Raw genomic sequence first — 26,458 nt, forward strand, 5'->3', positions numbered from 1 at the left:
CTCGATCCGCTCAGGCCATAAGGCAGCATTCAAATCATATTGGGACTGTACTATATGTGTGTGTGTGAATCATTTATAAACTTAATCATCATATGATAATTTTTGTCGCACCACGGTCATTTTCTGCATACGAGGGCTAATTAGACCGGGCAATTTATTGCCGATTCCGAACGGCAGCCTTTTTTTTATACTCACCGAGAGGTTTGTGCGCTAACCCCTCGATGTGGGACTCCCTGCGGTAACATTCTTTTTCTGTGATCATGTCACCGTTTCTGTTGTACCCCTGCGTCAGGAAAATTTCTGACGAGAACGAACCGGGTATCGAACTCGCGACACCTCTAAACATACTTTGGTACTTTTAGGCGAGTATCTTATCGACCTGGGCTACCGCGCCCACTAAACGTAATATCAATGCATAAAGATCACTGATGTCTGATAATGATATAAATGTGATAATGTGTTGAATAAATAGGAAAGTGAATAAAAATTGGAAAGAAAAATTTCTACGTAAAAATTAGTGGCTTCAGACTACATTGAAATATTGATACTGTACCGAAACCATCAGCAGTTTTGAAATCAGCCGCCCTAATATACCCTAAAACCATTAAAATTCCCTTGGAAACATGAAAATGTATTATTTTCAGGCCTAAAATTTTGATATTTTAAACACAACGTTTAATTCCCAAACGTGTAGTTTTATGGTAGTTATTAGAGCCAGTATTATTCGAAACACAACTTTGTGAAGAATAATTTCATCACTCTCAAAATTTTTTAAGGTCAGTTTGGTAAGAGGAAGTTTCTTTCTCTGAAACCGAACAAAACTTCGATCTACCGCTATGGCCAATTTACTACCGAGTGATTTCTGCCGGGAATGTGAGTGTGTGTGCCTGACAGTCTGATTGAGTATCTAGCGTTGTGTCGGATGGAGAGCTGAACCCGCTCCAGCATGGACGGTGTCACTGTTGTCACTGCCGCATGCAAGGTGGCTACGAGGACTTGCGAGTCAAGCGTATGCCTATACACATGCGCTTTAAGATGGCCCCATAAAAAAAAATCTAAAGGGTTTAGGTCAGGGGATCTAGCAGGCCACTATATTGGGCCACCGCGGCCAATCCACCGATTTGGGTATTCCTGATTTAACCACTCGCGGACATTTGATGCGTAATGGGTCGATGCCCAATCATGCTGCCGCCAAAGATCTCGCAAGATACCCAAGGGAAGGTCGTCAAAGAAGTCTGGGAGGCAATCTCTCAAGAAAACGAGGTAGTTTTCAGCAATCAGACGTTGTGGAAGCAAATATGGTCCCAGAAGATTGTTGCTTATAATGCCGCACCAAACATTAATTCCCCAACGAACCTGATGAGCATTTGGACGTGTTGCATAGGGATTTGAAAAATCCCAGATATGGCTGTTATGGCTGTTAAAGACATCTTCACGAGTAAATGTTGCTTCGTCAGTCCATAGAATCCTATTTAGGAAAGTGCTGTCATTGGAATGTTGTTGAAGCAGCCATTCACAGAATTCTTTCGTTCGCGGATAATCTTCTGATGAAAGTGCTTGCACCTGTGTGTAATGATACGGATGCAAAAACTCATCGTGCAAAACGTTTAAGACCGTTACGTGACTTAAATTTAATTCTCGTGCGATCGCTCGACTGCTGGTCGTTGGATCCACTTCAACCAACGACAACACGTTATTTTCGAAAGCCTGTGTTCTTACGGACGATACTGGCCCAGCGTCTACATTTGGTTGTGGTAATACACACCCTGACTCGCGCAATCGGCGGTCCAGTCGCAAAATATCTTTATGGCCTGGGTGCTTTCGCGTTGGATACCGTTGACTGTATAAATTTCTGCTGTTTGCAAGGCTGATCCGTGGCACTCACCTAATATAAGGTGCATGTCACAATATTCTTGTATGCTGAATGCCATCAAATTAGAAATTATAACAATAAATAATTAGACGCGGCACTTTCTGGAGAATAAAACAAAACGACTAAGGCCCCTTTCACACGGAGCGGATGCGGACGAAGGGTCCGCATACCCTTTCACACGAGCACTGAAGATGCAGGTGTTTCGCCCGCATCTTTAGGTTGAAATTCGTGCATAAAAACTATTTTTTCGCAATTTTTGTAATTATTTTTCTCCTTCACCCCTGATTCAGCGCCCATAGGCAGCCTAGAGGCATTCTTTGGTGGTTTAGTCTAGAGCCCCATAGAATATAGGTCTAAAGATGTATTCTTTTCGATCCTCACAAGTAGTCGATGGGAGAAAATGTCTTAAAATATTTTCAAAAGATTTTGAAAAAAAAATCTGTCTTTTCGGAAAAATATGAAAGGAAAATTCCAAAAACATCCAATATTCGAAAAATCCAATCCAAAAACATCCAAAACATTCGATGTTCCAAAAAAAAAAAAAAATATTCAGGAGATATCAAAGAATTTGCTAGTAGAAAAAAAGGGGAGGGGTGGAGACTTTCAAAATGTCTGAGCTTAGAAATATTCACATCACAATTCTGTGTTAGGCCGGGATTACACTATAAAAGTTTTGCAAAAGTTCGTTTATAAAACTTGAAAAATGTAACCAATAAACACATGTGTTACATTCGAGCAAACTTAACTGATCCGCCTAATGGTTGCATTTTTCAAGTTCGCTCGAATGCAATACATGTGTTTATTGGTTAAATTTTTCAAGTTTTATAAAACAATTTTTAATCAAAGTTTTATAGGGTAATACCAGCCTTAGACCGGGATTACACTATAAAAGTTTTGTAAAAGCTCTTTGATAAAACGAGAAAAATTCAGCCAATAAGATCACCGGTTGCATTTGCTTGAATGCAACCGATGCACCTATTGGTTAAATTTTTCATTTTTAATAAAAGATCTTTTATAAAACTTTATAGTGTAATCCCGGCCTTAAGATCGGATTGCACTATAAAAATTTTATAATAATTCTTTTAAAAAAGCAACTAATAAATTTCGAATGCAACCGATAAATTTATTAGTTGCTTTTTTAAAATTTTATAAAATAACTTTCATAAACCTTTTATAGTGAAATCCCATCCTTAGATTAGTCACTTTGAAATATAAAATTTCACTTTTTTTTTAGTTTATAGACTCAATATCGAGTAAAATTTACTTGTAGGTATCGGGGGAGGGGCCACCAAAACTATTCAAGTGCTTATGGCCTTCAAACGTCTTAATCCGGCCCTGAGTGAACACCGTACATGGATAACATTGTTTAATTAAAGTATTTTTTTTTAAAGTTTAAAAATATTAAAAGATTAAATATTTTTAAAAAATAATAAATATTTAAAATAATATTTCAAAGATTTAAAATATTTAAAATAATATTTCAAAGATTTAAAATATTTAAAATGATATTTCAAATATTTATATTTTTTAAATAATTTTAAAAACTTAAAAAGAAAAAAAATTAAATTTTTAAATTAAATTTAAAAGTTATTAAAGTATATGTAGTCAATTAATTATTCGTAATGAACAGAACGGCTTGTAATTTTTGTCCCGTCAGTGGCCGTTGTTGGCAGATTTTATTGTATAAAATTGTATCGGGGCCACCAAAACTATAGACTAAAGTATGGACAAAAGGCAGTTAAAGTTGATATATCTCCATTTCAGAAGGAAACGGTGGGATAGACGTATATGGGTACATCATATTTGATGAACGGGGACCTTAATATGGTGTTTTTAAGGGTATTTATGGAAAATAATTAAAAAAATTCCGTGCAAAATCATCTTTAAAAAGTAGCAAAAGATGCGGACTAATTCGCTCTGCATCCGCATCGTGTGAATAGCCCCGAATAACCCAAAACTTCTGTGTGCAGATGCGGAGCCCGCACTTAGGTTTTGACACATGCGGACGACGTCCGGACCCGCATGAACATTTCCTAGGGGTGCGGAGATATTTCGGCTCGTCTGAAAGGCTCAGTATATTCCAATTGTTAAAACTTCTTCCGGAACCGCGTCCGCATCCGCTCCGTGTGAAAGGCCTCTAACGTTATCTATAACCTCTGTGAAGCTAGCTTTGTGAAATGCAAACAACCTATGTTCTGACTTTTAAAAAAAGTTTTTCTTTTTTTTCTTTCCTGAAAAGTGCGAGGGAAAAGAAACTGGTTTTTATATCTCTTTCGTTTTTTGTATAGCAGGGTTAATACATTTTTTAGCATTGTCTAAAACGTCAAGTTATAAATTTGGTGAATTTGGCCGGATTTTTAAGTGACATCATCAATTTTTAAAGCGTTATAACTCATTAATTATGGGTCAGATCAAAAAATGGAAAATACTTTCCCATATTAGTTTTTCACAAGGAATCACGTGTGTAATTATTGGGCGGTCGATAGTTACCACCCTGTATATACATCCTGGTTGCATTTTCAAGTTTTACAAAATATATTTTATCAAATTTTATAGTGTAATTCGGGCTTAGAGAAGACACATTTAGGGTGGTATTCACCGACATGGTTTAAACCTGTGGTTCTCAACCGGTGACCATGTGACCTTACGGGGAGCCCTAGGATATTTCAGTGGTCCAGAGATAAAAATATGGCAAAAGGGGAGCCACAGTTGCTGATAAGGGGGCCACGAAGAAATTTTCTGAAAAGAATGACAAAAAAATTTAATGTCAAACAAAATGCCTAGAATTCTGTTTTCGTTATTTTTCTCCTATTTAAATAATATTAACATATAAAGGGGGAAAAAGAAAAGTGTTGTATCTAATCTGGGTGGTTTTTTACGACATAACGTTGTGGGGCTGACAGTAGGCCATTACACAAACTATAGAAGAGGCTTCAGCAAAATAGAGCAACTGCAAAAACAAGAAATTACGTTGGTTCAAAGACTTTTCATACCAAGAGGCTGCCATTAAAGAGGCAAACAAAGATTTGTTGACCATTCATCGACATTATTTTGAATGCTGGTTATAGTGATGGTAGTAATTGTAATCTCAGAAGTAAAGGGGGGGGGATGAAGGTTTGTCAAAACATCGTTTTCAAGTAATTGCAGACAGGTATCCGCTGCTGTAGTGGTTGAGTGGTCACAGTGACGAACTCGCATCGCAAGATCCCGGGTTCAAACCCCACTGGCACCACAGTGGTGGTCGGCTGAAGTTGGTTTTCTATGGTTCCCAACTTCGAGGCGCGAATGCGAGCCTATCTCTTTGTTAAAAAGTCTCCCCCACAGAGAGCAACCTGCCTACAAACGGTACAAATATTCAAGCACTACACTTCACACTCTTCGCATCTGAAATGTAGATGGCTGCACTGAAAAATCATCTTCTTTCTTCTTCTTCATACCGAGCACAACTCAGGTCTATTGCCATAGGCAATTTACTACCTAGTGAGTTGTGCCGGAAGTGTAAGTGCGTGTGCCTAACAGTCTGGGTGCGTATCTAGTGTTGTGTATGACTTTTCAGTGCTGCCATCTATATCTCAGAAGTGAAGTGAGTGATGTGTAGTGACTGAATATTTGTACTGTTTGTAGGACTGTTGCTTTCACTAGGTAGTAAATTTCTCATGGCGATAGACCTGAGTTGTGCTAGGTTAGAAAGACCGACAGATAGAGATGTCTAGCGTAGCACAAAGGTATCCTCAGCCAGACACTGAATGGTCTGTTCATATCAGAAAATCGAATGATTGCTGTAGGGTATGTTTTATGACTTTTGAGAGGAATGCACCCATTGTCTCTGCTGAAAAGAAATGGCGTTGTGCTATTACTGCTAGAAAAATATAAGAAGACAGGTTGATATTATATATATAAAGGGTGGTAACTATCGACCGCCCAATAATGACACACGTGATTCCTTGTGAAAACTAATATGGAAAAGTGTTTTCCGCTTTTTGATCTGACCCATAATTAATGAGTTATAACGCTTTAAAAATTGATGACGTCACTTAAAAATCCGGCCAAATTCACCAAATGTATAACTTGGCGTTTTTTTAAACTGCACAATGATATAACCCTATGCAATCGAGAAAGTAAACCAGTTTCTTTTCCATCTTTTGTTGTTTTGTGTGCACACTTTTTCAAATTTTTAAGTGGGTGTTAATTATATTACGATTTTATAACGTTGCAGATGTTTTTCAGTTCATCCACAAGATCAAGAAAAAGCTACTGCCACCCCGAAAATTCTGATCAAATGTGTTATTCGCCATGTTTAGTAAATTGAACTTGGGATTTCGAAATTAACCCTAGTATTTTCTGAAACAAATATTGAATATTTTCTCATATTTTTGAAAATTTATACAATTTTTCAAACTTTAAAATTCGTAAAATTCTAACGGATGATCAAACATCGAAGTTCGAGATTCATCTCACTATAAAATGCCATATAAATATTTCTGCAAAATTTCCTAATTTTTGGTGTGTGTAGTAGGTTTCTTTAAGATCTTAAAAGGATGAGCTCAAAAACTGCAATTTGTGAAAATCGCGTTCAAAGCGTTTTTTCTTGTTCACATTTACACTCTAATTCATTAATCTTTAGTTTTATTTTGAAAAAAAAAAATTAACCCGATTGACAAGAAATTTTTTGCATCTATCTGATTTTCACGATTGAATGAAATATTTCTTAGTCATGTTTGGAAATTCGACTTTAAGATGAGATTTTTTTTCCACTTCCAATTCAGAAGTTCTGGAAGATTTACATGTTGCATCACAGCTTTTGATTGAAATTCTGCAACACAATTAACTGAGTAACACAACAAACACAATGAATGAAATCGATCACAGTTAGAAATTGTCACGATTACAGTTTAATATTTTTACGGCATCTCATTTATGTTATGAATGTGCGTATGAAACAGTAGGCTCTACTCAAAACCATGTTTGGAGTAATAGACAGTAAAGACATGGTGATAAAAAATTCTCAAATTTCGAGAATTGAGAACCAGGAGGGAGGGTAATCGTGATTTTCCGGAAAAAAATTAAGAAACGAAACACACATATAAGGACAACGGGGTGGCAAAATCCTGAAGTCCGTCTCTGTTAAGAGGGGTCCCAGGGCAATACCTTCTAAAGCAGAAGGCCTGACCCCGAGATTCGTGACGTCATCGAATTCTGTCCTACGAAACCCATCTTCCCTGTAAGATCGTTTTCCAGCACCACACTAACGCCGATGTGTTATAACACATCGACCCACGTTGCTATATTTTTTCTTAATGTTATATAAAAAAAAGAGGCTAAATTATTAAAGATTGCACTCGAATATACAAGTTTATACTTATAATTCATTATTTCCAAGTATCAATTACGGCCAGAGTTTTGATAAAAACTTACCTTTTGACCTCAAAACTTCCCCAAGAGCATTAATTTTTCAGAACTTCATTTCCGTTGACTTTAACCAAAAGAAAATTGAGACCAATTCAACTATATAGTATCCTTTATTTCTCAACACATACAATATATATTTTAAGTCATTTATAAAAAAAATAAATATGTAAAAGGAACTTTTCGTGAAATAAATATAATAAATAACTTGCGACTTATAAGTTCTTGATGAGAATATTCTCTTGTTATTTATAATATATAGTTACATATAATATCCTTGAGAACATTCTCTGGAAGAAGTAACTACTTTCATAAATTACTGGGGATTTTCATGTAGAAAATAATTATTCTGAAGTTATTAATAATAGTGCTTGCAGAGAGAATTTCAGTTACCAAAATCTTTCCAGAGAGTATCAAGAATATATGTAATAACATGTATTATAATAATCTTGATAAATAACTTGAGAATATTCTCTAGTAATTTATAATAGTTGCCCTTTGACAGAATATTTTCTGTCCCGTCTCTCTTCCCGTCAAGGTGGGAATGTTTAAGTTTGTAGACCACAAATGAAAAATTGAAAGCAAGAAAATTAAACCAACAGAGCTGAATTGCACAACTTTTAAAAGAACTGAGTGATACAGAATTTAAGTGTATGTGCATTGAAGAAAACAACAGTTCTGTATCTTCTTAGAATGAAAGTGGTTGTATAAGAATAGCTTCCTTTATCAATCAACTTTGATTTAATTTCTTTTGTTGTGAACTTATTTCTAAAAATATATCTAATTCTAAAATAATTTTTTAAGGTTTCTGAAATCTTTATATATAACCAAACTTTTAAAACCTCATCATGATCTGAGAATATTCTAGAAATAAAAGTTGTCATTGGGGGTGATTATACCAAAAATTGTTTTGTTGTAAATGTTTCGGGCAAAGAAAACTGATTTATATTTCACAATATAAACAAAGTTAGTAAAAAAAAAATTTAATTTAAAAGAAAAATGAATATTCTCGATTATTCTCCAATTTTTACATCCAGGATAATATTGATAATATTCTCATTCTCCGAGAATATTCTCACCTCATATCTCTAGATTCAAGTAGTAAAAATCAAAAATAGTGCTTTTTTGAAAATGTCACCACTTTCCTTTTTGCATAAAATTTATTGACCTTTAAAAATACCTGCCTATAAAATTTATGACCTTATTTTCCTTTAAAATTGCATTTTTATTTGAAGGTTCTTTAGAAATACGTCAGAAAAAACTCCACAGAAAATTACCCCCTCCCACATACTAAAACTTACCTCAAAGAAATATTGTTAGTACCTGTCTATATTTCCCTAACCTGGCTTTTGAATAAGTATTTGTATATATTTGCCAGTTAAAACATGGAAAACCCAATTCATCAACACGGTATTTTGTAATTTCTAAAGAACCCAAAGTTGTTCATCATAACGCACTGCAAGTCTATTTCGAAAATGCCCCTTCTGTACCAATCACTGACAAACGTAGATTAATTTTAAGAATTACATTATGAAGCAACATGTGATCTATGTTCAAGAAGGCCAAAACATGGACCTCACAAAATTCATAGGCGGGACGAAATTCTATTTGAAAAAAAAAACCTCAATTTTTTAATACAACCAGCTTTTCTGATAATTTTAATCAGATACACTACCAGGGAAAAAATGGTCTGGCCCTGTATGTTGAAGGGCAAGGATGAACATGGAAATTTATATGGGGACTAATAGACAAACCCACTATTTTGTTATTAATGCAATTAATTATCAGTTGCGATGGCTACAACAATAAAGCCAATAACATCCAAAGTGGATCACACAATTTTGAGAATTACATTATGAAGCAATGAGCCATATATGTTCAAGACAGGTAAACTATGTATCTGACCAAATTTATATAGACATGGGGAAAATTCTAGTTAATATTCTATGATTACACACTACTCCCTCGTTGGTATCAATATAATCATCACTCGGATATTTTTTGTTTTGTGTGTTGAGAAATTTGTTAATTTATATGGAAAAATAAATTGGCATTTTTTTAACCTAATAGTCTAGCCCAGATATAATGCCACCACCCGTCCCAAAGAATTTTGGCATTATAACAGGTAATATGGTTGGAATAGTGTTTCAGAGGGGCTTCATTACATAAATTCACACATTTATAATGAAACACTTTGTCTTCTTAGTTATTCTATAAATATTTCAACACTCATTTAATTTTAAGAGAAAATTCATGAAATTTTAAAAACTGTACATCATTACTTGAATATTTCTTTATATAAAACTTGACACATATTTTACTTACCTTTGAAATTATTTTAGTTCCACATTACATTGTAATCCCAATATAGATGTGTGAATTAATCATATTTATATCAAAAATTAAAAAAAAAAATCACCCTGGCGAATAGGGTTGGTTTGATATTTGAGTGACTATTGTATAACATCTTTACAAACTTTGTGATTTGACTGGTGATGGTGGTGCTGCTTGGTTTTACTGCAAATTAAGGTTTTTGCAAAAAATGATATCTTTACCTAGAAAATGAGTTATACAGAGCTTGCTTTGAACTCTCATGTAAATGACCACTGTACCATAATTTTTCTTGAACTGTTTCTCTCCTTAGGAAAAGGCTCAAGTGTTGTGGTGGCATGTTTTTTTTTCCAAGGCTAAAATTTTCATTAGCAATGACCGAACAGGACCATTTATCCCGAAATTATCAACTTTTCTGTTTCATACACATCCATACACTTGCACAAAACACAAACACATATCTTCCCTTCTTCATAGGCCCATCTGGGCTGTCTGTAGTACCACAGTCAGCCCTTATGGAGCTGGGAAAACTTTGATTCTGGTCTGGTGGTTCTATAAAGTCCTCACTCTTCTTGGGCGCTCAGCAAATTCACATGATTCTGGTCTCATCCCATGATACTGTCCAAGTCATACACACCTATTGACATGAAATAAAAGCATCATTAGACGTTTGAATTTTTTCAAAATTTGTGAATGTATTTAGCTGAAATTATAACATTAAAAAAATTTAGAATTTCCATTGCTTTGACCCTAGCAGGTCTTACAAACGGATCCAGTTTCAGGAGGGGGCATGAAATAAAATATTTCCTATCACGTAATTACTTGAAGTTCCATCACAAAGGCTCCAATGAGAAATATTAGAGTGGGATCCACTAAAAATTTTATAGGAGCCCTGCTCCTGAATGTGAGGTGGCGGCAAATGAAATATATTTTCTGTTATTATTCTAAATTCCCTCCAACTGTTTATTCTTTAAAAACTTCTTACGTTGAAGGATAACAAAAAAAAAAAAAAGAAAAAAAGATTCAAATAGCACAGTGCCAATTATCAATTAACTTAATAAAGCCCTATCCCTATGTATAGCACTGAGTTTATGAAAATTTCGATTATGAAATTAACTATGTTTGCAATAATATTACAGAATATCCATCAATGCATTTCATGTAGTAGTAAAAAATGAACTAACCTGTGTGATTTTATATGCAGCTGTACAGATAGGCCTATACTTCCTTCCACGAAGCTCGCAGGTGGCCGGATTAGCTGTTGTTTTCTCCAACTTATTCTTTTTAAAGGACTTGTGCAACAGTATTGTTTATTACCTTGCCCATAAATTAATAAAATAAATGTTTAAAATAGAAATTTATCACTAAAGAACTGCGTGCACGTGAGTGCTTACTGTTGTCACTTGTCAATATGGCGATCAGGGAAGAAAAGCTATCGACGGCGAAAAAACAGGCCGGAGTTTTGAGACGGAGTGTGATGACGTCACAGCATCGAAAAATCGCGGACGAAGGCTTCTTGCTCTAGAAGGTGTTGTCCCAGGGCAATTGCCTCCTTTCCTGACATGACAAGCACAATTATTTTCAATTGGTCATTTGTTTTGGCGCAGTTCGAACTAATTGGTTCTTGCGCTACAAAAATCAAAGTCCAATCGAATAAATACGCCCCTGAATAAACCTTCATTTTAAAAAAAATGTCCAAGTTCTGCGCGAATCATGTAGGCTGGAATAAAAATTTCAAAGTGGTCCAAATCTTTCTTGTGAAAAGATAAAGTAAAAATTTATTAATATTTCATCGCGATAAAAATCAATTGCAGTCAAAAGGAAATGAAAAACCGTCATTACAACATGCAGAAATCGGCATGAAAATGTGACTCGATGAATAATCAATAGAAAATATCCGAGAAACCACTAATTATTTTGAATATGCCAATTCATAAAATGACTAGTTTGATTGAAAGTTTCTGATCGGAGCGTTGTTATTATTTTAGTGTTTTCACAAGTCACCTTCGTCAAGCTACCATTTTTGCAATCTTCTTTAAAGTTTATTACACATGACTGTTTCGATGAGATTTAAAATAACTCAAAAAATATTGTCCTGTTTCATTGATCAATATGTAATCTGATTAAAACGACAGCGTATAAAAACGATCGCGTAGTAAACACAACGCACTGTAGGTACCTTCCCCCAAAAATGTTGACTTGATAGTGAAAGAGAACAAATTACCACATTTTGGCAAAAAGTATTGATTTGGTTAAAAAAATTTCAAGTAGATCTCATTTGGCTAATACTTTAAAAATGTGGTGATAAATTTGCCAAATTAGTGGATGAAACTAATACGTAGTTACACGTAACAACGAGGTCATACTATCACACTGCATTGAGAGTAAAAGCGCCAATCGTGAAGGAAGAAGGCCGATCTTGGCTTCTTCAAAAAAAAATGTGGAACGCTTCATGATTTTGCGTGTCATCCTTGCGCGGGGCCATGCTAATCATCTATGTATCGTTATAAAAAAATTTGATAAACACACAAAAAAATCCTGACACTCTTGTTTTCGCGTTAAACTCTTAGAATTTCTGATACTTCAAGAGCTAAATTTAACCTTTTAACTTCTCAAATCCTATGGTAGGCTTTGAAATATCCTGCCAGCCAATCAAAGGTCTAAATGTTTTTTTCCGTTGATTGGCATTGATGACCCTGTCTTAAGGACCATATTGGCTAGCTTCAGCATGGAGTGCGGGGGGTGGGGAAGGTAAACAAATATTCCTAAAAACAGTTGGTATATATGTTACGGTAAAAGCCCGAAGAGTGGTAAAACCTAGGTTTTACCAAGTCGAGTTGGTAAAAGCTGACATTTAGTCTCTTTCATGAAAATTAGTAAAAATGCGAATTTTCTAATTTTCATAAATTTGAAAGTTTGTCATTTATCAATCACAACGATCCTGATGGTAATTAAGACCATAATTAATTAACTAATTAGCCATTCAAATTAGTGGAAATTAGTAAAATTGCGAATTTTCTGATTTTCATAAATTTGAAAGCTTGTCATTTATTAATCACAATGATCCTGATGCTTATTAAAATCATAATTAATTAGCCATTGAAATTCGTGAAAATGAGTATAATTGCTAATTTTCCAATTTTCATAAATTTGAAAAGATTGTATAGCTAGTCCCGGGGGAGTTTACCAGTTTCAATCTGTAAAACCGTGGTGGCCATGGTTCGATATGCTCGCGTGATATAAATTAGAGTTTGTCTGTGAATCATGTCCATCTTTTCCAGGCGCCCAGCGGAGGGGAAAGAAAACCAAATGGGAGCCCCGAGGGCAATCTGTCGATACAGTACAGTTCCGTAGAGGGTGTTCTTTAGATTACGATAATATCCCCACCCTGCACCCAATAATCGTCCGAAATGATCCATCGTATTGGTCGTTTTTCTAAGTAATTAATGTGAGTGTGCTAAAAAAATTAGCTTGTTGGTGAACCATATTCCTATATTTTTGAGACCTTTTTCGGTAAACTTAATTCCTTCCCCGTCAGTTTTCATAGTGGGACTCTTTTTCCTCTTGTTTCGCCAGAGAAATAGTGATTTGGATGGTTCCACTTGCATATCATTTTGTTGTAACCATTCGGAGATCTGTGTCAAAGCAGCGTTGACAGAGACTGTAATTTCATTGGGTTCCTTAGCAGACACCAAGAGAAGGAAGTCATCGGCAAAGGCTTATGCTGTGACCCCCCCCCCCGGGGCCCACCAGAGTCGAAGTGATGAATCGAATGTAGTATTCCAAAAAGCGGGTCCACTACATGAACCCTGGGGGCAACCTCAAGTTTTTTTAAACTGCACAATGATATAACCCTATGCAATCGAGAAAGTAAACTAGTTTCTTTTCCATCTTTTGTTGTTTTGTGTGCACACTTTTTCAAATTTTTAAGTGGGTGTTAATTATATTACGATTTTATAACGTTGCAGATGTTTTTGAGTTCATCCATAAGGGTACGTCCATAGTGAACCGCTTCTCGCTACTCGCTTTATCGCGGCTGAAAAAAGATCGTGAAAACTCATTGGGGTGGCCATACTGCGCCCGCCTACCTGCATTTACCGGCTCAAACTGCTTTTACTCGCTTTAACCAGAATTAATCATTATTTCTTTTTCTCGCTTGACCGGCTCACCGCTTGCACTTTAAAACGGATATGTTCCTCGTATTCGTTTCGTTATTCGTATTATAGTGGAATAGTAAATCGGAGTTTTTGTAACGATTAATTATAGTTATTACTAATCGTTGATTAATTATGACATAATGAAAACGAAATTGTTAATCATTAAGTAATTAAGGAAAATTAACAATTATAGTGAATCCAATTGGAGTTTTTATGACGAATAATTATTGTTAATACTTATCGTTAACTAGATATGACATAATAAAAGCGATATCATTAAGTAATCATTAATTAAGGTTAATTAACGCTTATATTGAATCCAACGGAGTTTTTATCACGACTAATTATTGTTAATATTAATCGTTAATTAGTTGACATAATAAAAATGATATCGTTAATTAATCAAAATTTCGTTTGATTTAGTTTTATCGTTAATTAGTTTATTAACTAATTATGGATCATGATTTAATTTTATCGTTAATAAACTAATTAACGATAAAACTAAATTAAACGGAATTTTGTAACGATTAATTCTCGTTTTTCTAATCGAAAATTTGTTGTGGCACTAAAAGCGAAAAATCGCTGATTTATCATCAATTAATTAACTATAATTCGGGATTACACTAACCCATTGCAACTTCAAGGCGAGTTCTATTCATTTCATGTACATTCGTCATTCTTTCATGTTTAATTTTATGATAAATATTTTTTGTTGCCAACAAAAACACAATAGATCCCCACGTGATAGCTCCATGATGCCAACTGCTCATGCAGGCAGACGCTCCCGCGAGTCGTGCACTATAACCACCGCCAGCTAGAATCGCGCGGGATCATCTCGCCTTCTACAACTGCCGCGGTTTAAGCAGTAAAGCGAGAATCGGTGCACTATGGACATACCCTAAGATTAAAAAAAGCTACTGCGACCCCGAAAATTCTGAAATTTTGCTCAAATGTGTTACTCGCCATGATTACTCGCCAAAAATTAAGAAACGAAACACACATATAAGGACAACGGGGTGGCAAAATCCTGAAGTCCGTCTCTGTTAAGAGGGGTCCCAGGGCAATACCTTCTAAAGCAGAAGGCCTGACCCCGAGATTCGTGACGTCATCGAATTCTGTCCTACGAAACCCATCTTCCCTGTAAGATCGTTTTCCAGCACCACACTAACGCCGATGTGTTATAACACATCGACCCACGTTGCTATATTTTTTCTTAATGTTATATAAAAAAAAGAGGCTAAATTATTAAAGATTGCACTCGAATATACAAGTTTATACTTATAATTCATTATTTCCAAGTATCAATTACGGCCAGAGTTTTGATAAAAACTTACCTTTTGACCTCAAAACTTCCCCAAGAGCATTAATTTTTCAGAACTTCATTTCCGTTGACTTTAACCAAAAGAAAATTGAGACCAATTCAACTATATAGTATCCTTTATTTCTCAACACATACAATATATATTTTAAGTCATTTATAAAAAAAATAAATATGTAAAAGGAACTTTTCGTGAAATAAATATAATAAATAACTTGCGACTTATAAGTTCTTGATGAGAATATTCTCTTGTTATTTATAATACATAGTTACATATAATATCCTTGAGAACATTCTCTGGAAGAAGTAACTACTTTCATAAATTACTGGGGATTTTCATGTAGAAAATAATTATTCTGAAGTTATTAATAATAGTGCTTGCAGAGAGAATTTCAGTTACCAAAATCTTTCCAGAGAGTATCAAGAATATATGTAATAACATGTATTATAATAATCTTGATAAATAACTTGAGAATATTCTCTAGTAATTTATAATAGTTGCCCTTTGACAGAATATTTTCTGTCCCGTCTCTCTTCCCGTCAAGGTGGGAATGTTTAAGTTTGTAGACCACAAATGAAAAATTGAAAGCAAGAAAATTAAACCAACAGAGCTGAATTGCACAACTTTTAAAAGAACTGAGTGATACAGAATTTAAGTGTATGTGCATTGAAGAAAACAACAGTTCTGTATCTTCTTAGAATGAAAGTGGTTGTATAAGAATAGCTTCCTTTATCAATCAACTTTGATTTAATTTCTTTTGTTGTGAACTTATTTCTAAAAATATATCTAATTCTAAAATAATTTTTTAAGGTTTCTGAAATCTTTATATATAACCAAACTTTTAAAACCTCATCATGATCTGAGAATATTCTAGAAATAAAAGTTGTCATTGGGGGTGATTATACCAAAAATTGTTTTGTTGTAAATGTTTCGGGCAAAGAAAACTGATTTATATTTCACAATATAAACAAAGTTAGTAAAAAAAAAATTTAATTTAAAAGAAAAATGAATATTCTCGATTATTCTCCAATTTTTACATCCAGGATAATATTGATAATATTCTCATTCTCCGAGAATATTCTCACCTCATATCTCTAGATTCAAGTAGTAAAAATCAAAAATAGTGCTTTTTTGAAAATGTCACCACTTTCCTTTTTGCATAAAATTTATTGACCTTTAAAAATACCTGCCTATAAAATTTATGACCTTATTTTCCTTTAAAATTGCATTTTTATTTGAAGGTTCTTTAGAAATACGTCAGAAAAAACTCCACAGAAAATTACCCCCTCCCACATACTAAAACTTACCTCAAAGAAATATTGTTAGTACCTGTCTATATTTCCCTAACCTGGCTTTTGAATAAGTATTTGTATATATTTGCCAGTTAAAACATGGAAAACCCAATTCATCAACACGGTATTTTGTAATTTCTAAAGAACCCAAAGTTGTTCATCATAACGCACTGCAAGTCTATTTCGAAAATGCCCCTTCTGTACCAATCACTGACAAACGTAGATTAATTTTAAGAATTACATTATGAAGCAACATGTGATCTATGTTCAAGAAGGCCAAAACATGGACCTCACAAAATTCATAGGTGGGACGAAATTCTATTTGAAAAAAAAAACCTCAATTTTTAATACAACCAGCTTTTCTGATAATTTTAATCAGATACACTACCAGGGAAAAAATGGTCTGGCCCTGTATGTTGAAGGGCAAGGATGAACATGGAAATTTATATGGGGACTAATAGACAAACCCACTATTTTGTTATTAATGCAATTAGTTATCAGTTGCGATGGCTACAACAATAAAGCCAATAACATGTTATTGGCATCCAAACAGGACGGAGTTTTGAGACGGAGTGCGATGACGTCACAGCATCGAAAAATCGCGGACGAAGGCTTCTTGCTCTAGAATGTGTTGTCCCAGGGCAATTGCCTCCTTTCCTGACATGACAAGCAAAATTATTTTCAATTGGTCATTTGTTTTGGCGCAGTTCGAACTAATTGGTTCTTGCGCTACAAAAATCAAAGTCCAATCGAATAAATACGCCCCTGAATAAACCTTCATTTTAAAAAAAATGTCCAAGTTCTGCGCGAATCATGTAGGCTGGAATAAAAATTTCAAAGTGGTCCAAATCTTTCTTGTGAAAAGATAAAGTAAAAATTTATTAATATTTCATCGCGATAAAAATCAATTGCAGTCAAAAGGAAATAAAAAACCGTCATTGCAACATGCAGAAATCGGCATGAAAATGTGACTCGATGAATAATCAATAGAAAATATCCGAGAAACCACTAATTATTTTGAATATGCCAATTCATAAAATGACTAGTTTGATTGAAAGTTTCTGATCGGAGCGTTGTTATTATTTTAGTGTTTTCACAAGTCACCTTCGTCAAGCTACCATTTTTGCAATCTTCTTTAAAGTTTATTACACATGACTGTTTCGATGAGATTTAAAATAACTCAAAAAATATTGTCCTGTTTCATTGATCAATATGTAATCTGATTAAAACGACAGCGTATAAAAACGATCGCGTAGTAAACACAACGCACTGTATGTACCTTCCCCCAAAAATGTTGACTTGATAGTGAAAGAGAACAAATTACCACATTTTGGCAAAAAGTATTGATTTGGTTAAAAAAAATTTCAAGTAGATCTCATTTGGCTAATACTTTAAAAATGTGGTGATAAATTTGCCAAATTAGTGGATGAAACTAATACGTAGTTACACGTAACAACGAGGTCATACTATCACACTGCATTGAGAGTAAAAGCGCCAATCGTGAAGGAAGAAGGCCGAACTTGGCTTCTAATAGGATTGAATATTTCAGTTCATTTTTAAGAAGTGACAACCCGCTGCTGGCGGAGAAATGCACTTTGGTTCGGTGTTTGGCATATAATTGACCGTTAGAAAAATGACACGTCACAAAATTTTAAAAGCTTATAACTCACTTAATATTCGTCCGATCGAAAACGGAAAACACTTTTCTGTATTAGTTTTTCACAAGGAATCACGTGTGTAATTATTGGTCGGTCAATAGTTACCACCCTGTATATATAGTAGATATCACGACCAACACACACAATGACTTCACTTCGACTGATGGCGTAAAGGCTGAACCACACTACACTGACGTGACGTGATTTCATGTTGTCAGAACTGGGAGAAATTTTGCCTTCACCAAGGGGTGAGGAGTTGCCAAAAGCGAGGGGCGCTCTTGAAGATCATCCCCGGATGAAGAAAAGAAGAGAGAGAAGGAGGTGAAAAACAAAAAGAGACAGTCGAGAGAGTTTTGGCTGGGGGAGAAAGGAGGCGAACAAGGAACTCCAAGAAAGAGAGAAGGGCGGAATGCTCGGTCCGCACCTTTGCAGTTTCAACGTGGACAATATACGTAATATATAGTGCGATATATATATAACACTGAAGAGCCAAAAAAACTGGTACACCTGCCTAATATCGTGTAGGACCCCCGCGAGCACGCAGAAGTGCCGCAACACAACGTGGCATGGACTCGACTAATGTCTGAAGTAGTGCTGGAGGTAATTGACACCATGAATCCTGCAGGTCTGTCCATAAATCCGTAGGAGTAAGATGGGGTGGAGATCTCTTCTGAATAGCACGTTGCAAGGCATCCCAGATATGTCCAATAATGTTCATGTCTGGGGATTTAGGTGGCCAGCGGAAGTGTCTAAAGTCAGAAGAGTATTCCTGGAGCCACTTTGTAGCAATTCTGGACGTGTGGGGTGTCGCATTGTCCTGCTGAAATTGTCCAAGTTCGTCGGAATGCACAATGGACATGAATGGATGATTCAGCAGGTGATCAGACAGGATGCTTACGTACCTGTCACCTGTCAGAGTCGTATCTAGACGTATCAGGGGTCCCATATCACGCCAAGTGCACACGCCCCATACCATCACAGAGCCTCCACCAGCTTGAACAGTCCCCTGTTGACATGTAGGGTCCATGGATTCATGAGGTTGTCTCCATACCCGTACACGTCCATCAGCTCGAAGCAATTGGAACCGAGACTCGTCAGACCAGGCAACGTGTTTCCAGTCCTCAACACTCCAATGTCGGTGTTGTCGGGTGTTGAAGTTTTATATTCTGCTGGTTTACAGAATGGCAACTCTTCTGTTTTGTTTATCTTGTACAATTTACTTTTGATATGAGTGGCAACTACCAGTCTTGTTTACGCAGCCATACTGTATACGGTTGTATCTGTCTATCTCTCTATACAATTAAACTTATATTACGGGATTCCCTGCGCCCAGTCAATGTGTTTGACTATGAATTAGTTTCATAATTTTCACAGGTTATGGGCCCAGTCCCTGTTGACAAGTTAATTGAAAGTTTTGAGAGATTTATGTTCTTTGTGAACAAGTTATAGTTTCCGAATCCGTTAGTTTACGTTTCGACTACCACGATGGCTGCAGTTGAGATTTCGTCAATCAACAAATTCGACGGCTCGAATTATTCCCAATGGAAGTTCTTGGTGAACTGTGCGTTGAAAGCTAAAGGAGTCTACGACGTGGTTGTAGTCGAGAATGCTAAACCGGATGTAGGTCCTGCCCTCGCACGATGGGAGAAAGCTGACGCAACAGCGATGTTTGTTATCACCTCGGCGATGACCCAGATATCCTTGGTGCAAAACTGTCGTTCCTCGAAAGAAATGATTGACAAACTAGACTCGATTTATCAGCAAAAGTTCGCCTTCAACAAAATGTTATTGCTGGACAGATTTCATCAGCTGAAAATGGAAAGCAGCGAGTCAGCTGTGGAGTATATAGCGAAAGTTGAAAACCTCGCTCGTCAAATCACGGACGCCGGTGAAGAGGTGAGTGATGTTACAATCACAACGAAAATTCTAAGTACTTTGCCGACAAAATACATGAACTTTCGTCAAGCCTGGTTGTCTATGGATTCAAGTAAGCAAACGGTCGCCAATCTAACGGCACGTCTCATCGATGAAGAGCTTTCGATTTCGCGCAACGAACAGAATGAAACTGCGTGTGTCTCAGTTTCTAAGCCGAAGAAGTACTATTCGTCGAAAAACAAGAACTTTCAGAGTCATAAAAAATCCGAAAAGCGTCTCGACAAGTCGAAAGTAATCTGTTATTCTTGCCGAAGGAAAGGGCACTATGCCTCCGAATGTAAACAACGAAAGCACGACTTCAATCGTCGTTCGTCCGAAAATGATGGTGCGTCCAATTTTACCGATGTAAATCATGATTTGCTCAGTACTGAAAGTGTCTCCAGTGCTCTTCAATCAGGTGAAAATGAGTGGATTCTTGACAGTGGTGCATCTGCTCACGTGACGTGTATTAAAAAGTGTCTTAGTGATTATCAAGAGGCAGATGGTCAAATTAAGCTCGGCAACAACACTGAATTACCCGTTCTTGGTAAAGGTAAGGTTTTGATTAAGAAATTCGTGAATGGTACATGGAATAATGGGGAGATCCATGAAGTATTATATGTCCCTGGTCTAAAAATAAATTTACTGTCGGAAGGTGTACTGGCTGCCAGGAACATGAAGATAATTAAAAAAAATCACTATGTGAAAATTTATCATGACAATAGATTAATTGCTGAAGGTATTCGTACTCCAAATAATTTGTATAAAATGCTCTTCAAAACCATATTTAGTGATGAGGTAAATATTACACGTAACAACGACTTGCAATTATGGCATGAAAGAACTGGTCACATAAATATGAAGGCTCTTAAAGAGCTATGTGAACGAAATATTTTGAAAGAAAACATTAATTTTTCTGATGCCGAAAAATTCTTTTGTGAGGCTTGTCAGTATGGAAAGCAACATAAGCTATCTTTCACAAGAAGGGAACATAAATCGACTATCCCAGGTGAACTAATTCATTGTGATCTTTGTGGACCGATGTCTGTTCAATCGGTGGGAGGATCAAATTATTTCATTCTTTTTAAGGATGATTTCACAGGCTATCGTTCAGTTGCTTTCATAAAACACAAAAGTGATGCGTTTGAACAGTTCAGAAAATTTGTTCATCTCTGTGAAAACAAATTTCAACATGTTGTCAAAGCAGTCAGAACTGACAATGGAACTGAATTTATCAATAACGAGTTCAACAATTTCCTTGGTCGTAAAGGCATCTTGATGGAAACAACGGCACCATACACACCCGAACAAAACGGTTGTGCAGAAAGAGACATGAGAACAATTGTTGAAAGTGCCAGATCAATGCTGTACGCAAAACAGCTACCTAAGTACTTGTGGGCAGAAGCAGTGAATACTGCAGTATATATTCTGAACAAAACACCAACAAGTCAAGCTCCAAATTCTACCCCATATGAACTTTGGACTGGAAAGAAAAATTGCCTGAATCATCTCAAGATTTTTGGAAGCGAAGCGTTCATGCACGTTCCGGACTCTCAAAGAAAAAACAGGAACCCAAAAGTAAGAAGATGATCTTCGTGGGATATGATAGAGACTCGAACAACTATCGATTATTCGATCCGAATAAAAGAACTGTGAAAGTGTCGAGAAATGTCAAGTTCAATGAAGTCCATGATGTGAAGATGCTTCCCTCAACATCCAAAGTACATGTCATTCCGGATGAAAACAATGATATAAGCTCGAACTGTGATGAAGATATGCAAGATGATATGTCTGATCGCGAATCTAGGAATCCTGATCCTGGAAGAAAAACCCACAGGTACAATCTTCGAGATCGATCTACAATAAAGTCTCCTTCTAACTTCGAAGCGAATGTGACGGAAATCGAAACACCTGTTTCATATGAAGAGGCGATGTGTTCTCCTCAGTCACAGGATTGGAAAAAAGCGATTAAAGAAGAAATCGATGCTCTTGAGAAGAATGAAGTTTTTGACTTTGTCAATCTACCAGATGGCAAAAGGACTGTAGGTTCAAAATGGGTATTCAAAATTAAATATTTCCCAGATGGAAAAATTAAGAAGTTCAAAGCAAGGCTGTGTGCAAAAGGCTTTTCGCAGATTGAAGGAATTGATTACTCAGAAACCTATTCACCAACTTCAAGATACGACACGATAAGGGTTCTGTTTGCTATTGCTGTCCAACGCAAGATAATGCAATTTGACATAAAAACCGCTTTTCTCCATGGTGAAATAGAGGGAGAAATATATCTTGAGTCACCTCCGGGATTAACAAGTGATGACAACAAGGTGTGCAAACTAAAGAAATCTTTGTACGGTCTGAAACAAGCTTCAAGATGTTGGAACAAGAAATTCTCAGACTTTCTAAAAAGTTATGGTTTCGTACAATCAGTTGCAGATTCTTCAGTTTATTTTGGGACATTCAAATTAAAGACTGTGTTACTGGTCCTTTACGTAGATGACGGTTTGCTATTTTGTGAAAATGAAGACATCCTCACAGAAATCGTCAATAATCTGAAGAACACTTTTGAAGCTGTGGTGTGGGAAAAGGGACTTTTCGTTGGTATAGAGTTCATTGAGAAGAAAAATTCCATCGTCATCCATTCGAAAAGTTATATTCACAGAATGCTGAAACGATTCTCTCTTGAGAATGCAAATCCTGTCAGTGTTCCTGCGGATCCCAATGCTATAATCTCTGCAGACTCAACACCACTTGAGAAAAGTTCAGTACCTTACCGTGAAGCAGTCGGAACATTAATGTTTCTAGCTCTCACTACTCGTCCTGACATAATGTTTGCTGTTAATATCGTGAGCAGGTACCAAGAAAATCCTGGACTTTGTCATTGGAATGCCGTCAAAAGAATCTTCAGATACCTGAAAGGTACATCATCGTACGGAATCGAGTATACACAACAGAGCTCTGATGAATCAACCTTGGTTGGTTATACCGACGCTGACTTTGCGAATGATGTGGACACTCGAAAATCGACATCAGGATATGTGTTCAAGATTAGCGATGGAGCTGTGACATGGGCTACCCAAAAACAGTCAGTTGTGTCTACATCAACCACAGAAGCGGAATACATCTCTGCTTCGACAGCTGCGAAAGAAACTCTGTGGTTAACTCAACTTCTCAAGGATTCTGGTGAAATTATTAATGCCGATGGAGTACCCTTGTGCACTGATAACCAAAGTGCCATAAAACTCATCAAAAACCCGGTATGCCATAAGCGAACCAAACACATAGATGTTAGGTACCATTTCATAAGAGAAAAATATGAGGATAAATCCATCTATGTGAAACATGTTAAATCAGTTGATCAAATAGCCGATATTTTCACCAAACGCCTTCCAAAAGAGAGGTTTGAAAAATTGCGAAATATGATCAATGTGAAAATTTCATGATTATATATATATATATATATATTTTTTTTTTTTTTATTTTTTTTACATTGTTTGTTTTATATATATTACCTGTAAACCATAGAATTGGTGGGAATGTTGAAGTTTTATATTCTGCTGGTTTACAGAATGGCAACTCTTCTGTTTTGTTTATCTTGTACAATTTACTTTTGATATGAGTGGCAACTGTATACGGTTAAACTTATATTACGGGATTCCCTGCGCCCAGTCAATGTGTTTGACTATGAATTAGTTTCATAATTTTCACATCGGGCCCAGGCGAGGCGTAAAGCTTTGTGTCGTGCAGTCATCAAGGGTACACGAGTGGGCCTTCGGCTCCGAAAGCCCATATCGATGATGTTTCGTTGAATGGTTCGCACGCTGACACTTGTTGATGGCCCAGCATTGAAATCTGCAGCAATTTGCGGAAGGGTTGCACGTCTGTCACGTTTAATGATTGTCGTCAGTCGTCGTTGGTCCCGTTCTTGCATGATCTTTTTCCGGCCGCAGCGATGTCGTAGATCTAATTTTTTACCGGATTCCCGATATTCACGCTACACTCGTGAAATGGTCGTACGTGAAAATCCAAATTTCATCGCTACCTCGGAGATGCTATGTTCCATCTCTCGTGCGCCGACTATAACACCACGTTCAAACTCACTTAAATCTCGATAACCTGCCATTGTAGCAGCAGTAACCGATCTAACAACTATGCCAGACACTTGTTGTGTTATATAGGCGTTGCCGATCGCAGCTCCGTACTCTGATTGGTTCCATATCTCTTTATTTGCATACGCATGCCTGTACCAGTTTTTTTTTGGCTCTTCAGTTTATATATGTAATATATATATATGTGTGTGTGTGTAAGAAAATGCTTTATATTATTTAATCAAGAATAAACGTCAACTAAAAATGAATCAGTTTCGTCTCCTTCATACGCTGGAACGAGGAGACCGACGGACACGCTCAGCGGTGTTGAGCTATCGATCTAATGCGAATCCTGAAAGAATCCTATACGGACACGGAATAGATGGTCATTCTGGACTGTAGAACAGAAAATGGACAATCTGTGCTGGCTGAGGAGCTAGGGATCACGGTGTCGCCTGAGGTTTAGGTCCTCGATTTAAGAAAATGCATATTAGAATGCAAGACATTTGAGGAGGAGTCAGCCGAAGCTGTAATGGGAATTATAGAAACCGACAAAGGAAGGCGAGGGAAGAAGAAGAGCGGTTTAGGTTAAAACTGGAAAGGGGAAAGGAAGAAAGGGCAGAGATAGAGAAAATGAGACTGGAAATGGAAAATAGACCTAACAGGAGTCCTACCCAGGACAGAACCCGACGGAGAGGTCTGTGGAGGAGATGGTCAGGACAATACGGGTCCTGGCGGTTAAGGTGCCACTCCAGGCAGAAGGGTGGAATTATTATTATTTTTTCGAGTTTGGAAAGGGCATTCACGAATGAAAATATTCCCGAAAGGTACCAGGCCAAGATCCTCATTAATTTGTTGGGGGAAAAGAGCGCCAAACTGTTGGCACTCGTGGAGGAAGACCAGTATGGGGATTACGAAGAGCTAAAAAAGATTGTTCTTCGGGAGTACGAACCGTCTCCTTAGGTGTGCCTTAAAAGTTTCAGAGAGGCAAGGAGAAATCCGGAGGAGACTTTTGTGCAATACTCCACCAGACTGACCTCCACGTGTGACTACTATGAGTTACTTACCCCGACCCGACTATGTGAAACTTAGAGGCGTATCCGATTTCGATGGTCTCAAACAACTCATAGTGTCCGACAAGGTAATAGAAGGTCAAGACAACGAGACCGTCACACATACTGGCCTTAAACAAGGAGACGATTGGCTTCGACCGAGAGATTTAGGAAGAGAATGCAATGTGTTCTATTCGGCAAAGGGGAAATCGTATGCATGGAGGAGAGAGGGCAATGGAAATCTTCAGGTAACAGTCTCGAAGGTTAAAGCCGGGCATAGCCAAATGGAACTGAGTGGGAGGCAGGAAAAACCGGAAAAAAGTTTAAAAAAATTAGAATGTTTTGTTTGTGGATCTAGATCCCATGTCAAGCGGAATTGTCCCAGGGCAGGGAAAGAAAAACGGAATTCGCTAGGGGAGGGGGAACACTACAGGAACGGGTGGGTCCGTAGTGGCAACACCCCCTAAAAAGACCTCTTCTTTAGGAGGTGTTGGTAGTGGTCGCAAGGATAGATTCATTGAACCGGGCGTCCAGGAATCCAGCAAAGGGGCTATGTGAGCTGCAAAGAGTCCCAATCAGCGTGAATGGGAAGACATCGTTGGCCCTCATCGACTCAGGGACTGAAATTACGGTGATAAGAAAAGACCTTGTATCCGATGTGGAGGTAAAGTGGAAACCCTCTATTTTTTTGAAAGGAATTTTTGGTCCAGCTGTAAAATGCCCATTAGTTCATGTTCCCTTATCGGTTCACACGGGGGGCTGCATCAACGTCCACCAGGAAATTCTCTGTGCTGTAGGGGAAGGGCTTGTAGAGGAAGTTTCATTGCCCCCAAGATGTTTATAACATTTTGAAGGGCAAGGTACCACCCTTTTCTGAGATTAAATCGCTGGACGATGCCTGGGGCAAAGCAAAGAAAAGGAAAGATGACTACTACATTGCAGAGGGTTTTTTGTTTCCTAAAGAACGAGTGTGAGAGGAAGTAGTAGGACAGCTGGTCGTCCCAGAATGCCGTAGGAATGAAGTTATGGAGCTTACCCACTGTTCTGTGTTTGGGGGACACAGGGGGGTTCGAAAGACATTGGAAAGAATCCGATACTCTTTCTTTTGGAGGGATTGAGGGACTGAGCGAATGTTCAAAGGTTTTTCCAAGCATGTGAGAATTGCCAACTAAGGAGAGCGCTGAAGGTAAGAAAGAGCGCCCATTGTCCCGATAACGAGAGCCGAATTACCGTTCCAGATTGTAAATACGGTATAGATGTTATTGGGCCCATTGATCCTCCCAGCTCAAGGGGTCACAAGTATATCTTAACTTTAGTAGACCAGCACATCAGGTGGGCCGAGGCGGTCCCACTCACCAGCTTAGATGCCAA

The 26,458-nt window shown here is 37.0% G+C and overlaps 1 protein-coding gene and 1 non-coding gene across 2 annotated transcripts in view; both read right to left on the reverse strand.

Moving 5' to 3' along the window:
• Positions 1 to 26,458, reverse strand: part of LOC149080321 (uncharacterized) — a 311,347-nt gene that overhangs the window by 275,502 nt on the left and 9,387 nt on the right. The gene's annotated exons all lie outside the window — the stretch shown is intronic.
• On the reverse strand, positions 12,045 to 12,149 carry LOC149080326 (U6 spliceosomal RNA). Its single transcript, XR_016193631.1, has one exon. It is a non-coding gene; the product is annotated as a U6 spliceosomal RNA (small nuclear RNA).

Source organism: Pholcus phalangioides, unplaced genomic scaffold (genome assembly GCF_987345545.1).
Source record: "Pholcus phalangioides strain wild (caught in Gottingen) unplaced genomic scaffold, Ppha-v1.0 ptg000011l_1, whole genome shotgun sequence".
Lineage (NCBI taxonomy): Eukaryota > Metazoa > Arthropoda > Arachnida > Araneae > Pholcidae > Pholcus > Pholcus phalangioides.